The sequence below is a fragment of the Ictidomys tridecemlineatus genome, chromosome 4 (assembly GCF_052094955.1).
Source record: "Ictidomys tridecemlineatus isolate mIctTri1 chromosome 4, mIctTri1.hap1, whole genome shotgun sequence".
In the NCBI taxonomy this organism is placed as follows: Eukaryota; Metazoa; Chordata; class Mammalia; order Rodentia; family Sciuridae; genus Ictidomys; species Ictidomys tridecemlineatus.
The window spans coordinates 1,689,849-1,703,644 of record NC_135480.1 but is presented as its reverse complement, the minus strand read 5'-3'; the positions used below and the strand labels follow the sequence as shown (position 1 = coordinate 1,703,644).

The window sequence follows — 13,796 nt, the reverse complement described above, 5'->3', positions numbered from 1 at the left end:
CTTGTGTCCACCCTGCCCTCCAGCCCCATGCCCGCCTCTTGCCCTTTGCACACACGGGCTTGGTGGCCGGGTCTCTGCTTAGGTCTTCCTGAGGTGGGGACTGCCTTCCCCTAAGATTGGTGCTGGCCCCAGGTAGGGGCTGCCCCCCTAGACCCCTCACAGTGTGGGGACTTCCTCTCCCAAAGGCCAGGCCCCGCCTAGGGCAGACATGGCCTCCCCACTAGACTGGGGCCTCCCCTGGGCTGGCGGCTCCCCTCAAGGAGTGGGCGAGGTAGCCTCCAAAGTCTTCCCAGAGGCCCTGGACAGGCAGCTGCCTCCCTAGACCCCAGATTCCTGGAGGCCCAGGAGCTTCCTGGCCCGCCACCGTGGAAAGTTGGCCCTAATCAATAAGGCCGCACACTAAATCAATCACTCAAGGGGCTCAGAGCTGTTTCTGCAGCAACTGTAATAATAAAATTAATAACAATGCCCCTCAGAAACCTGGCAGTGGCCAGACTTGCGGGCGAGGATGGGCGGGGCAGGAGGCCACGCTGGCGTTCTGCGCCTGACGGGCCGGTCCCAGCTTCTGCCCACCCACCAGGCCCTGTCTACTCAGGGCAGCCTGGGGGATGGGGCCCATCATGGGGAACTCAGACCCAGGCCCACCGTGGCAGGGCTGGAACCCACGGGGACCTGGCTGTGCCCCAGGCCCGCACACACCCTCCAATGGAATGGGGCAGCTGGAGGACCCCGAACACTCTGATCCACATGGGACTGGAAGAGACAGTGGCACCAGGTGGGGCACTGAGGCCAAGGGAGAAGCAGGCAGGAAGAGGGAAAGGCAGGAAGAGGCCGCGGGGGCTGGGGGCAGGTCCACCCTTCCTTCTCAGGCCCTCTCCTCCCGTTTCCTGGCTCAGCCCTGAGGCTCCAGGAGAGAGTCTGTGGCCACCAGGCCACCAGGCCTTGCACATGGCTCGTCTGTTCCCATGATGAGGCTGCTGAGTCCCAGAGACATGAGCAGCAGTGAGTGTGGGATCCAGGGGAGGCTGGGGGCTGAGGGCCGCCATCTCCCACCCCACCTCAGGCGAGTTCTCTGGCCACTCGGGGACACCAGCTCCAGCCAGAGACTGGGGAGAACTGGGGCAGGACCCTCCTCTGGTATCTGAAGATGGAAGCAGGCAACCCCGAGGAGCCAGCCTGTGCTCCTCACGTGGGCAAAGGAGGCCCCAGTGGGCAAGGCCTACAGAATACCCGAAGGCCGGCAGTAAGCTTTGGCTTTGGAGAGGGCGGTGAGGGCAGGGGTGAGCTGGGCACCCCGTCCACGTCCCCAAATACCCAGCCTGGGGCTGGCACCAGCAGGTCCCCTAGGACTGGCTCCTGGGACAGGCAGGACAGGGCCAGCTCCGGAGCTGCAGTAGGGAGGCCCAGGCAGGCCTCTCCCTGCAGATGGTTCAGCCTTCAACAGGTCCAGAGAGAAGGCCATGGGAGGACAGCTGGACAGGTGGGATGTGGGCAGGAGGGATGGGCACCTGGAGCTCCCGGTCAGCAAGGGAGAGGGCCCCTGGCTTGGCTGGGAGTCTCCAAGGGGCAATGCTAGGGGGTCCAGCTCTGGCTGAGCCCAGCCCCACTGCATGGCTTTGGAAGAGGGTGTGGGCATGCCAGGACATCAAAGACTCCAGAGTTCAAAGATGTCAGAGGGCAAAGGTCATGGGCCCCTCTTGCCCTCTGTTTAACCTCAGCCTCTACAAGGGAAAAGGAGCTGAAGGGGAAGACGTGGCCCCTGGGCTCTGCTCCTTCTCCCTGGCTTCCAGAGCAGGGAGGGGAGGGGTCCCAGTTTGGCCTCCACGCAGCCCTGCCCCCTCCTTTTTTGCAAAAGCAATAGAAAACAAACACTCTCCCTGCCCCCTCCATCCCCCACCTCCCACCGCCCACCCCCAAAATAAACCCAAGATCTCAGCCGGCCAGCCCAGCACCGCAGGAGGACTGCAGTGGTTTGCAACCCCGAGCGCATGTGAAAAATAAATTCCTTCTTTTATGACAGGAGGGGAAGGGGGGGAGTTGAGAAGGGGAGAGATTTATTATTTTCTCTTCTCATTTTTCTAAGGCTCTTTTGCCTGGGCACCAGGCTCCCTATCCCAGATTTACCCCAGTGGCCACCCCCGGGCCTAGGGCAGAATAGGCTGAGGGAGGAAGAGGAGGAGGAGGAGGAGGAAAGAGAGGAGCAGGAGGAGGAGGGGGCAGGGGTGAAATTCAAGCTGGCTGTTGGCCCAACCACCAACTTAAAACAATAAAGCTAGAGGAAGCCCGTAGGAAAGAGAAACAGGGCGAGGGGGTGGGTGGCCAGGCAGCGGACCGAGAGGCCAGGGTCACCCTCAGGGACCCAGCTCTCCTCCAGGGGAGGGGACTGCTGTGTTCCAGAGACACAGGGAGATGGGGGCCAGGGGACTCAGCAGGGCAGACAGACATGAAGCCCAGTGAACAGCGTGGGTCTTCCAGCCAGGCAGAGCAACCCGCACCTGCCCCAGAGTGGGGCTCCAAAGCCCATTGAGCGAGGTCCCCTTGGGGTGCTCCAGGTGACCCAGACCTTGGGTTCCAGGGACTGGGGTCCCTGCGTTGGTCCAGTGGGTACCCCTGAGAACTGGGGCTAGGAGGGGCTGTGAAAGCAATAAAATGGCTCTCCGTGGGCCAGCCCTGCACGCTGCCTCCCTTCCAGGCCATGGCCGTGTCTAGCGCCCCAAAGAAAGGGAGGCAGGGGCCTCCCAGCCACCACAGCCACTCCCGGGGCCCACTCAGCCCACCCAGCTTAGAGAGGTGGGGGCTACCGAGGCCCTGGGCCCAGTAGCCAGACCCCTTCCCTGCCTGGACACCCCACCGTGCCAGCCGGGCACAGCAGGCACTGGGTCCCGAGGCGCCCCTACCCAAGAGCAGGGAACCCAGAGGCAGGCCTGGGGGATGACCCAGGGGGCCGAGGGGCTGCCCAGCCTCAGAGCATGGGGGTCCTGAGAGCCGAGGGCCACATGTGGGCACCTCAAGGCCAGCCCACAGAGTCCACGGAGAGGTCCTGTACGATGGGTGGGAGGAGGGCGACGTGCCCAGAAAGCAGAGCAGGCCAGAGTGCTGGGGGAGCCGAGGCAGAGCAGGGCTGGGGCCGTGTCCACTCTGGGGGCCCCAACACAGCACTGCAGCTTGGCAGCTCCGACAGCCGACAGGCATCATCCCGATTCCAGAGGAAGTTGGGGTCTAGGTGCCGCGGGCTAGCTCCCCCACAGGCTCTTTCCTGGCCATCGCCCCCAGAGTCCCCACATGGTCCACCTCTGTGTGTCAGTCTTGATGGCCTCTTTTTAGGAGGACACATGCAGGTGGGACCAGGACCCCTGAGGGCCTCATCCTAACTTGACCACCTCCACGGGGACCCCCACCTCCAGCTGTGGCACTCCAGCAGGCTGGAGCGGGGCTTCAACACACCGATTTGGGGGACACATTTCAGCTGGTAGAAGTCCAGTGCCCAAAAGGGTCACCATGGGGAGCAGGCTCCAGCAGGGACACATGAAAGGGACCAGGACATTTACAGATGGCCAGGAAGTACAGAGACCAGAGTGACAGAAAAAGAAGAGGGCCACCGACTTCTGCTGTCGGCCACCTTCCCATGGGGGAAAGGCCAGCCTGGAGCCCAGGTGGGGGGGGCCTGAGAAGAATGAGCGGGGGAGGGGGACAGGCGGGGGGGGGGGGGTCACAGTGGGAAGACAGGCTACAGCCTGCTCAGCCAGGAGAAGGAGGGAGGGGAGTCTGGGCCCATCAGCTGGAAGCCACAGTGTGGGAAACGGCCTCGCCAGAGCCGGATGCAAGAGGAGACCCAGGAGAGGAGATGGGGGCTGTGGGGCCCGAGCTGCACGTGCAGAGACACGGCCCATCTACCCGGATCCTGCTGGCCTCCGGGGATCCAGACCCTGGCTCCGTCACACTAGCCAGGTGGGGACCAGCCTGGGAAAGGACAGGAGCTGCCTGCAAGGTCAGAGTGGGCATGCAGACCAAGCAGCTCCCAGGCACGACCCGCCGGCTCTGCCCCCGACTGGCCTGAGACGCAGAAGAGGGAAATGAGTTAAGGCAGAAGTTCCCTCCAAAAGAGCTCATCAGCAGAGCCCAGACGGAAAAATCCGCCTCCATGGAGCCCTTGGAGTTGGAAACGGTTTCTTTGTGGAAATATGTATGTGAGGGGTGAGATAAAGGACAGGCCTGAACGTTCCTCAAGACAGACACCGGAGCCCTGCACCACGAGCCCCCTCCTCACAGGACCCCGCAGCTCCCCTCTTCCTGGCTGCCCAGGTCCTCGTGGCACAGGAGGGTCCCAGTCAGGGTCCAGGTCCGAGGCCCCAGCTGGATGGCCTGGGATGGCCTCCTGTGAGCGGCAGCAAGGCCACAAAGACAGCAGTCTCCACGGGGCGTCCCTCTCCAGTCCTGCCTGGCTGTGCCCGGCTCTGCTGCCAGGCATCTCCAGTGATGGCTGACCACGCTTGCCGGTGCCCACACACTGCTGATGAGGCACTCTGCCTTCCTGTCCCCAGAACCTCCTGAGCCCTCGTGGCCCACCACCAGGCACCAGGATGCCACCCACAGGGTGCCTTGGGGAAGCCACAGCTGGGGTGGTCGGCCTCGGGAGGGGGCTCTGTTCTGGGTGTCGGGGGGGGGGGGGGGACCCAGGCTCCTGCCACCTTGTGGCTCTGCACTCTTGAAGCCTCTGGGAACCCCGTCCTTCCTCCTGGGAGTAGGGGCATCCCCCTGGAGACCTCAATGGGCCAGATCAAAAATGGCAGATCTTGTGGGCTCCGAGATGGGGGCCAGGTTCCGTGCAGGGGCCGGAGGGTGTGTCCATGAAGACTGCTGCCCCCGAGGGGCTGCCCTCCTCCCACCCCCCAGGCCTTCTCCCAGCCCCACAGGATGGCCGTCTTTGCGGGTGGGCGGAACCTGCTCAGGCTGGTGACTGCTCTTGGTCCATGGTTGGGAGCTACCTGCTCCTGGGGACAGATGAGGTCAAAAAGAGGGTCTCTGTCCTTAGCAGCTTCAGAGCTGCATGGGACAGAGACTGCAATGGAAAGGGAAGGTGACAAGCCCAGCCCAAATCCAGGACTGGGTCCCCCCAGGACAAAGACCCTGGGCCCAGGGGTCCTGTGGGCTTGGGGCAGAGGCCTCGCAGCAGGAAGGAACACAGGGGTCCCTCGGGATGGGCAGGGAAAACCAGGAGAGCGCCGACTTCCTAGTGAGCCCCCAGCAGGAGAGGGGCCGCCGGGGAGAGGGCAGGACAGGAGCAGCAAGCGCCCCGGGGTGAGAGTGGACCTGGCTCTGGTCTTTCCAACTCCAGCCCCCCAGTGCGCAGCCTCAGCCTTCAGGAATGTCCTGTCCATGGCGGGAGCTGCCAAGCCGAATGGACGGGGCCCAGGAGCGGGGGCCCAGGCAGGTGGCCGGCGGCTCTGACACTTTCCTGGCCGTGGTCTTCGTCCCCCACGGATGCTGCTGAGGAGGACTGGGGGGCTTAAGCATCTGGGCGTGGGGGAGAGTTCCCAGGCCTCTGGCCATCTGCTCAGGCTCCCACTTGGAGAGCCTGTGTTGTTGAGATGTCTGAAACATTTGTTTTCCAAAGGATCAACTTCCAGATGATTCCAGAAGGGCCGGGAACCATCAGCCTGGCTGGAGAAGAGGCCCTTATTCCCTCCTGAATCCCAACCAGGAAGGCGTCCTCCACCTTCTTCTTGCCCTGAGCTCCAGTCCCCCCGCTGGGTCCTTGTTATTTACCCAGCAGCCCCCTGAACTCCTGTGTGCAGACCCCGAGAGGGGCCTCCACCCACCTCTAGCCTCTTCTCACCTGGTAGGGAGCAAGCGATGGGGACTCGTGGGAAGTCCTGGGTCCTGGCACACGACTCCCATCTCCTTTGACTTCTCTGGACAGGGGGGCTCCGTGGTCTTGTGCCCCCTCCCTTTATACTGTCAACCCCGCAGAGAGGAGGGCCCATTGCTGTGCTGTCCCTGGGGTCTGTTCCTGAGAAAGGTCCCCAGCCTTCCTCAATCTGCTCCAACTGGCGCAGGCTCACTGAGATTTGGGACGACAGGGGCCCTCTGGTCAAGTGGAGGACAAGTAGGGGGTCCAGTTGGCAAGAGTGGGGAGAGCCCTGAAAGCAGCTTGTCTTTAAGGGGAAGGGTCTGTGCACATGGGGGGAAATGTGCAGGAGGGGCAGCCTACAGGAGCCCGGGAGAGGGGACCAGCTGGTGATCAGGATATTGTCCACGTTATCTGAGTGGGGCAGGAAGAAGAGGTCATGGAGGCTCTGGAGGAAGAGGAGTTCCTTCCTGGGGTCATGAAGAAGCAGGAGACTGGTGGACAGTAGCATGGGAGTGGGGGAGCTTGGAGAAAAGGCCCACGGCAGAAAACAGACTGGGAGAGGCAGTGGCCAGGGACCTCTGAGTCCCCACCTTGGGAACTGGGAGCAGCCACCATGGTCCACCCCTCTGCACGCTCCCTGCAAACCAGGAAGACCGGCACTTGGCCCCTAAGCCAGGAGTAAGGCTGGCAGCTCGGGCAGATGGGGACATCCTGTGCTCAAAATTGCTCTCGTCGTGTCTTCCCCAGCAGGGTGCTGGCCCAGGGTGAGCAGGGGACCATGTGGCTGCAAGAAGGGATGGAAAAGGCAAGTGTCAGGAGTCACAGGAGTAGTCAAGGGTCACCAGAGGCTGGGGAGGGTCGCAGGTAGAGGCTGCAGAGGCCAGGAGCCATTGGGGGACTGCAGAGACGACAGACAGTGATACCGTGTGGAGTGTGCTGCCCGTCCAGGCCTCGGAGGGTGGACTGAAGGCTGCCGTGGGGTTCAGTGGCAGAACCCTTGGCTAGGATGCGTGAGGCCCTTGGTTCTACGGCCAGCAGCCTGGGGGGGGAGAGAGAGACAGAGAGGGGGGGCGGCTGAGCCTCAGACACACTCAGCTCTACCCCTCCAGCCACCCAGAGTCCCGAGGTGGGCCGTCCTGGGGCTGCTGCGGCAGACTGCTTTGCCTTGTCCCTGCCCAGATCTGAACAAGCAGGTGAAAGTCCAGAAGGCCACAGGCCATGGTGGGCACCCAGGCTGGACCAAGGATCACAGCTGGCAGTGGGGTCCACCAGGGGCTGGAGCGTGTCTCAGCGGAGGCATCAGGACCTTCTGCCGGGTCTGGACGATACTTGGAGGGCCGCTGACTTCCCCTGAGTCTCAGAAGCGCAGAGCTGAAAGGTGGGGCCGGGAGCAGAGTTGGCAAGTGACCGAGGGTGGAAGAATCCTGTGATCCAACGCGGGGCCTTGGTGGACTGTGCCGGGGACCCACCCTCCACGGCACCAGGTCCGCCTCAGCTGGCTGCAGGGATCCTACGTCACCCACCTCAGTCAGAGGAGGAGGAGGAGGGAGACCCTCAGGACCCCGTCAGCCTCGTGACTGACCAGTGAGGCACTAGGCGCCACGTGCCCCACACAGATCTCCCCAGAAGGTTCACGGGGCTGCCTATCTTCTGTCTCCCCTCCTGGTGACCCCAACTCCTGATCTCCATTACCTGAAAGCTCAGTCCAGGAGTTTGGTAGATGTGAGATGGTCTGGTGTCCCCTGCCTGCCTCTGGGGGCCCTCTGGGGCAGAAAGGTGTAGCTTGGAGAAGAGGACACAGGGAGGACACCAGTACTCCTCGGCGCCTGACCCATGGCTCCAGAACAAGTGAACCAGGAAGCAATGACGTCTTGCTTCCCACGATGTGGCAGGTCAGGGGCTATGGCCAGGCGTGGCTGGGTGGAGCTTTCTGTCCACGTGGGACTGGTCTCGGTCACATCACTTGGCTGTGTTTTTCTGCATTTTCACTTTTGGTGGTCATGACCCACAGGGCTAGCTTCGGCTTCCTCACAGCAATGGCGGCCTCTTGGCAGTGGACACCTTACGTGGTGGGTGGTTTCTCAAAGGAGCAAAACCAATAAGCCTTCTTCTTTTTTTTTTTTTTAAGAGAGAGAGAGAGAGAGAGAGAGAGAGAGAGAGAGAGAGAGAGAGAGAGAGAGAGAGATTTTTTAATATTTATTTTTCAGTTTTCGGCAGACACAACATCTTTGTTGGTATGTGGTGCTGAGGATCGAACCTGGGCCGCACGCCTGCCAGGCAAGCGCGCTACCACCTGAGCCACATCCCCAGCCCCCCAATAAGCTTTCTTGAAGGCGAGCCCTTGGAGTCATACAGTCATACTTCACTGAGTTTTATGGTCCCCAGCACCCTTGGATCCCATGGGAGGCAACTGGACTCCTCCCCTGGGTGTGGGCAGCGGCAAGGCTACCTTGAAGAATATATGGGGCAGGAAGGGACTGTGGCCATGTCCCCATGGGCAGAGGAACATCCCGTGGGTATGCCTGGGTCGAGGCACAAGCAATCTCAGGCCACAGGTCTGTGCCCAGGGCAGGACAACAATATCAGACCTGGACCCAGCTGGGAAGAGAGCTGCCAGCCTGCCCCTCTAGTGCTTCTTCTCTTGAGACTGGCCATCTTGCTTTGTGTCCATCCTGTGATCCGTGAGACAGAGTATGCCAATCAGGATTCAACCAGGGAGGCCCACGGCAGCCATGGAGCAAGGCTTCATGATCGGGAGCTGGACCTGGCCTTATGGAGCCATGGTGCTCAGCTGTCTGAAGGAGGCTACTGGTTGGGCCTGGGGATAGTAGAACAGGTGGTCAGGAAGAAGAGGGGCAAGAAGTGGGACAGGGACATCATCAGGACCTGCAGGAATCCGAATGGACCTGCTGGAGCTCCTGTGTGTCTCCTTCCACGCTGGACTGTGCTGAATGCTATCACCCACTCCTGGTCCCTGTCTGCCTAGGACTTGTGCATGTGGCTTTATTTGGACAAGGGGTCTACGTAGCCATGACCCGTGGCAATTACTACTCCACACTGAATAGGGTGAGCCTAGACTCCACGACCAGTGCCTTCATCGCAAGACAGACCGTCGCCCAGAGACAGAAACGCAGGAAAGGCAGCCCGGAGAGCAGAGGCAGAGACCGGAATGACGGGGCCACCGCTGAGGATGCCTGGAGCCCCAGGATCTGGGAGCTGGGAGGAGCGGGGAGGAGTCCTCTGAGGCGCGTGGCCCTGCCCAGGCCTCGGTTCTGGACTCGTGGTCCCCAGAGCTGTGTGAAAATATACTGTCTGTTGTTCAAGTCCCACCTCGGGACGGGCATGCCATATTGGGGCTGTCCCAGGAGACCAGGGTGCACCCAGACCTAGGGAGGGGGCACACTGGGCGAGTGCTGTGGGGTGTGGGGCTGGGGCTGGTGCTGGCCGCTGGAGGGAGAGCTGGGGAGATGGCCGGCTCAGCTGAGGGAGGACTGAAGTTGTGTCCACCGACTGTCCCTGGAGGGTGAGGAGAGCAAGGTGCAGGGGAGGAGGCCTGGAGCCACGTCCCCAGCAGAGCCTTGAGGGAAGGGCAGGTTTGGGAAGCGGCCGCTGGGTCTAGGGCCACGGGAGCCAGAGTGACCGTGGCCTGTCACTCCCGACACTGAGGACCGGGTAGGCCTGTTCCGGTCTGGTGCTAGAACTGGAACCTCACGGCGAGGTGCTCCTGAATGTCTAGAGGAGCCCAGTGGGAGCAGATGGCAGCCACGTTTTCCCCTCCACGCCACCACGTGTGACACTGATTTTCATGCCTAGCTCCTCCTTTCTTCTCTGTGTCTGGGGAGCCCTGATGCCCAGGGACCCTCCTTGATCCCTATCCCTGCTGTGCTCCTTCCCTGGCAGCCCATGGTGACCTCAGTCTCACTTGCTTCTTAGTCTAACTGGAATCCCCAGCGGCTCTGTGCACCGTGGCCTGGACAGGGCCATGCTGGGGGAGGCACAGCCACGGGGTGTGGACTGCAGCACCAGCCCCCCAGTGTTACCAGGGCTAGCACAGACCAGAATTCCCCAGAAGTCCCTAAGCTAGGCTCCAAGCTCCAAGACCCTGCAGTCCAACCACTGGCCTGACCTTGTAGCTGCTGCTGTAAGCAAAGCTTCTGATGCCTTGGTTCCAGCTAATAGACCTGCCAATGTCCCCTGAGAGCACAGGAGGTGGGGCAGCTCTTAGGCAGAAACCTCCGGCCCTCTGAGGAGACCAATGTCATATGTCCAAAACCCCCAGGGGAGGGCCACTCCTCAGGAAATACCAAGCTCAGTGGCACGGTGGCACTGTGGCGTGCGCGTGAAACGGCAACTCCCGTTCGGGGCCTAGATCTGGAAACCCACGTGTGGCTGGGAGCCCAAGCCAAGGAACAGAACCACTATCTAAGACCTCTAATCACTGAGAAGAAGGAAAAAGCACTAAGACAGACCCAGTGCTGTCCCTGGGGCAGGCACGATGGGGGCTGCAGGACACTGCCCAGGCTCTGAGGACCACCCTACCACAGCACCCCAACGGGCACAGGGGGCCCGCGGGACTGTGGGTCCGCATGGAAACATTTCCCATCTTCCTCTCCAGCCCTGGGTGCCAACCTCAGGGAGCCCGTCCCACTCCCAGGATGGTGCAGAACAGTTCGTGGTAGGTGACAGGAGCTGCCGCGAGGCGGCAGCACAGTCTCATGCAGCACAACCACAGGCAGCCGTGGCTGGGTTCGCCCGCGGCAATGGCCCGCGTCACCCAGGTCCAGCGGCTCCCTAGTTCACGAGGGTCAACAGGGACCAGGACCCTTGTGCACTTCTGAAATTGTCCCCCTGGGCCCGGGAACCTCCAAACCAGAAAGCGCCTCTCACTCCCGGGATGGCGCGGAATCGGCCGTGGTTGGGACAACCGAAGTCGCCGCGAGGTGGCAGCGCAGTCCCACACAATGCAGCCCCAAGACCAGGCAGCCGAGACTGGGGTTCAACCGCGGCAATGTCGGGGGCACCCCACCTGGTGCCACAGAGGTTCACCAGGGTTTTAAGGGGACAGAATGCCGGGGAAACCACTCAGGTGTCCAGCCCAGGTCATATTCACAGGTCCACAGCCACGTTTCTCCTTGACACATCAGAGCCACGGCGTGGATCTCAAGTCAGATCTACCACGTGTGGTGACCGTGGCACGTGCCGCTAATAACAGAGCACAGACTACCTAGGTCAGGCCCAGTGGAGAGAAGGATGAGCCTCAGTTCTAACCAGCCCCTGCTGCCCGGGAATAATGAGAGCTGCTGCACCCTGAGCTCAGCATTAACATCTCCATTTGATTGGGGTTTTGAGATGCTAATTGGGGAATTCGGATGTTAGAGCTACTCTCTTCCACCTTAGCACCGGATCCTTGAGTCACCTGAGCTTAGTTACCAAAGTGGGTGACACCTTAGTGTCTGGGGAACCAGGAGATGGTGGGATGGACAGGGTCGGTGTGACCACAGCTCTGAGACTGTGGTGCCCACGTACCGTGGCACCCATGTGCCATGTCTGCAAATGCGAGGAGGCAATTACCCGTAGTGTGTCCTGGGTCTGCGTGGCTAGAAGATGGAACCCCTGCTCTGGAGGTTCAGCCAATATCTCCCAGGCCAGGGACAGAAGTTGAGGATATGAGAGTGAATGCTTGGAAAAAGAGGGACCCAGTGCTGTCCCTGGGGCAAGCATGACGGGGGCTGCAGGACACTGCCCAGGCTCTGAGGACCACCCTACCACAGCACCCCAACGGGCACGGGGGCCCGCGGGACTGTGAGTCCGCATGGAAACATTTTCCATCTTCCTCTCCAGCCCTGGGTGCCAACCTCAGGGAGCCCGTCCCACTCCCAGGATGGTGCAGAACAGTTCGTGGTAGGTGACAGGAGCTGCCGCGAGGCGGCAGCACAGTCTCATGCAGCACAACCACAGGCGGCCGTGGCTGGGTTCGCCCGCGGCAATGGCCCGCGTCACCCAGGTCCAGCGGCTCCCTAGTTCACGAGGGTCAACAGGGACCAGGACCCTTGTGCACTTCTGAATTGTCCCCCTGGGCCCGGGAACCTCCAAACCAGAAAGCGCCTCTCACTCCCGGGATGGCGCGGAATCGGCCGTGGTTGGGACAACCGAAGTCGCCGCGAGGTGGCAGCGCAGTCCCACACAATGCAGCCCCAAGACCAGGCAGCCGAGACTGGGGTTCAACCGCGGCAATGTCGGGGGCACCCCACCTGGTGCCACAGAGGTTCACCAGGGTTTTAAGGGGACAGAATGCCGGGGAAACCACTCAGGTGTCCAGTTCAGATCATATTCACAGGTCCACAGCCACGTTTCTCCTTGACACATCAGAACCACGGCGTGGATCTCAAGTCAGATCTACCACGTGTGGTGATCGTGGCACGTGCCGCTAATAACAGAGCACAGACTACCTAGGTCAGGCCCAGTGGATAGAAGGATGAGCCTCAGTTCTAACCAGCCCCTGCTGCCCGGGAATAATGAGAGCTGCTGCACCCTGAGCTCAGCATTAACATCTCCATTTGATTGGGGTTTTGAGATGCTAATTGGGGAATTCGGATGTTAGAGCTACTCTCTTCCACCTTAGCACCGGATCCTTGAGTCACCTGAGCTTAGTTACCAAAGTGGGTGACACCTTAGTGTCTGGGGAACCAGGAGATGGTGGGATGGACAGGGTCGGTGTGACCACAGCTCTGAGACTGTGGTGCCCACGTACCGTGGCACCCATGTGCCATGTCTGCAAATGCAAGGAGGCAATTACCCGTAGTGTGTCCTGGGTCTGCGTGGCTAGAAGATGGTACCCCTGCTCTGGAGGTTCAGCCAATATCTCCCAGGCCAGGGACAGAAGTTGAGGATATGAGAGTGAATGCTTGGAAAAAGAGGGACCCAGTGCTGTCCCTGGGGCAAGCATGACGGGGGCTGCAGGACACTGCCCAGGCTCTGAGGACCACCCTACCACAGCACCCCAACGGGCACGGGGGCCCGCGGGACTGTGAGTCCGCATGGAAACATTTTCCATCTTCCTCTCCAGCCCTGGGTGCCAACCTCAGGGAGCCCGTCCCACTCCCAGGATGGTGCAGAACAGTTCGTGGTAGGTGACAGGAGCTGCCGCGAGGCGGCAGCACAGTCTCATGCAGCACAACCACAGGCGGCCGTGGCTGGGTTCGCCCGCGGCAATGGCCCGCGTCACCCAGGTCCAGCGGCTCCCTAGTTCACGAGGGTCATCAAGGGACCAGGACCCTTGTGCACTTCTGAAATTGTCCCCCTGGGCCCGGGAACCCCCAAACCAGAAAGCGCCTCTCACTCCCGGGATGGCGCGGAATCGGCCGTGGTTGGGACAACCGAAGTCGCCGCGAGGTGGCAGCGCAGTCCCACACAATGCAGCCCCAAGACCAGGCAGCCGAGACTGGGGTTCACCCGCGGCAATGTTGGGGGCACCCCACCTGGTGCTGCAGAGGTTCACTGGGGCCGTAAGGGGAGAGGACACTCTCGTCAACCCCGGGCCACCCCACTTGATTCACCACAGGCCACGCTGTTGATGTTAAGGAGTTAAGAGTGGATGATAGTGGACAGAGAGGGACCCCATGCCTTGATGATGGGAGCCCGTTCCCAGGGTGGCCTGGCTGGCGTGGGAGCTCGGGGCCACGATGCCTGGTGCAGGAGGGTGTTTGGAGCCCTTTTGTCGGGCGCTAACCTCAGCTTGCTGCCTCTGTAGCTCAGAATCCTTTGAAGGTATGGGTGCAGGAGTGGCCGCGAGGCGGCAGTACAGACTCACAAATCAGGGCCACGGCAACCGCGGCAGGGTCCACTGGTGACCAATGAGCTGGAGTATGCCTGAGTATGCCCATAACCACGTCTGGAGGCTTCCACACAAAGGTGGACTTACTCACAGCAACTGCAGGGAACTGTG

At 61.4% G+C, this 13,796-nt stretch overlaps 1 long non-coding RNA gene across 1 annotated transcript; it reads right to left on the bottom strand.

Annotated features, from left to right (window-relative positions):
- Positions 1-4,150: 4,150 nt before the first annotated feature.
- On the bottom strand, positions 4,151-7,956 carry LOC144376937 (uncharacterized). Its single transcript, XR_013437287.1, has 2 exons — positions 6,775-7,956; positions 4,151-6,635 (listed from the first exon to the last, which is right to left on the bottom strand). It is a non-coding gene; the product is annotated as an uncharacterized LOC144376937 (long non-coding RNA).
- Between the last annotated feature and the right edge of the window lie 5,840 nt (positions 7,957-13,796).